Source organism: Schistocerca serialis, chromosome 2 (assembly GCF_023864345.2).
Source record: "Schistocerca serialis cubense isolate TAMUIC-IGC-003099 chromosome 2, iqSchSeri2.2, whole genome shotgun sequence".
Taxonomy (NCBI): Eukaryota; Metazoa; Arthropoda; class Insecta; order Orthoptera; family Acrididae; genus Schistocerca; species Schistocerca serialis.
The window spans coordinates 978897504-978899059 of NC_064639.1; the positions used below are offsets into that span (position 1 = coordinate 978897504).

At 41.1% G+C, this 1556-nt stretch overlaps 1 non-coding gene across 1 annotated transcript; it reads right to left on the reverse strand.

The window, feature by feature from the left end:
- Nucleotides 1–1219: 1219 nt before the first annotated feature.
- On the reverse strand, nucleotides 1220–1293 carry Trnat-agu (transfer RNA threonine (anticodon AGU)). Its single transcript has one exon. It is a non-coding gene; the product is annotated as a tRNA-Thr (tRNA).
- Nucleotides 1294–1556: the final 263 nt, after the last annotated feature.

The window sequence follows — 1556 nt, forward strand, 5'->3', positions numbered from 1 at the left end:
AACATGTCATTAAGGAAGAGTGAGATTTATCGAAACTTCACTATAAACATAACAAATGAATATGTAATTGTAAAAATGTTTAGTAACAATATAAATGGCTAAATTTCTGGACGGTTAGAGGCCACATAAATACAAAAAGGCTCGGGAAAGCTTCGAAATATAGGGAACAGGCTGCTCAGCATGCAATTCTTGCAGAATCGACCAGTTGCAAATTGGTTAAGAGGAAACAAAGCAAAACCGACCAAACGCTGAAGATGTGGAACATGAGAAGGATTTCACACAACATGCATTTGATGCTGCCTAGCACCTACTATAACAACGAAGCGCTGCTCCCATGACACTGTAACTCCATCTGTTATTCATAGCGAGATCGTTGTTAGGGATGAGAAGACGAACCCTTTAACATCCCAGTCTACATCTTCGTGCATTAACACACAGTGTAATGAGTGGACGAGGGTACAGTTCCAACGCAACAATCGGGTGCTAAGTTCAAAAAAGTTGAGGACCATTGCTCTAAACTTCCTTTATAGCGTTTCGAGAAAATATCATCTTCTTTGATATCTAATCTCCTGGGCCGTTTCAGTAACGTTAGCAGCATACCTCTGAATTGCTTCGGTATCTTGTTTATTCCGTTGTGATGGGAATCGCTGTGACTGAGTCAGGCAGGACGCCATTTCTATAGAACATTACAGGAATGTCAAAGCGTTAAATGAAGTAACATCTGAATTATTTTATGTAATTGATTAAATTTTTTTTCTATGTAGAAGTGGTTGCTCGAAGAGCTTTGGAAATGGGGCGATTGGTTCCAACATATGTAGATAATATTTATTGTACAACACAGTCATTATAAGTAGATGATCACACACACACACACACACACACACACACACACACACACACACACAAAGTCACAGACACGTTATACGATTCTGCATTTGTAATTATAATGGATTCAGTACACTGTAACGTTCCAAGCGCGTGTGTTAAATATTTTTAACGATTTCGTCCTTATTCTAGAGCGATGTTTCGAACATAATGGAAAATAATATTCCAGTCGATGGATAATATCATTCGGAGAGTATTAAAAAAGAGAGAATACTATTGGCACTGTAATTACCATACTGTTACGTAACACACGGTGACGGGCTGTGATGGCACTTAACAACGTCTCTTACCACAAGTCATTAATTTCATATTTGCGTGAAGAAAAATTATTTTAAGGCACCGGAGGGATTCGAACCCTCGATCTCCTGTTTACTAGACAGGCGCTTTAACCAACTAAGCCACGGCGCCTTGTGGGTGTGTGTGTTGAGGGTAGCCTGAAGTCCCTGACTCCGCAGTGAGCAGCTGGTCTCTACACTTGTTGCGTGTGACGTCATCAGAACAGCTGGCGCAGCTGATACTGGTTCTCATAGCGCGCGTATCTCGCAGAGAATGTGCTTTACTTCGTTACTCTGTGAAGCATAGTGACGTGCGTGGCAAAGGGTACTTGAAATTCTACCAGATATTCGGGTCTCATCCAGTTACGGGACTGGGTGTTAGTGTTGTCCTCATCA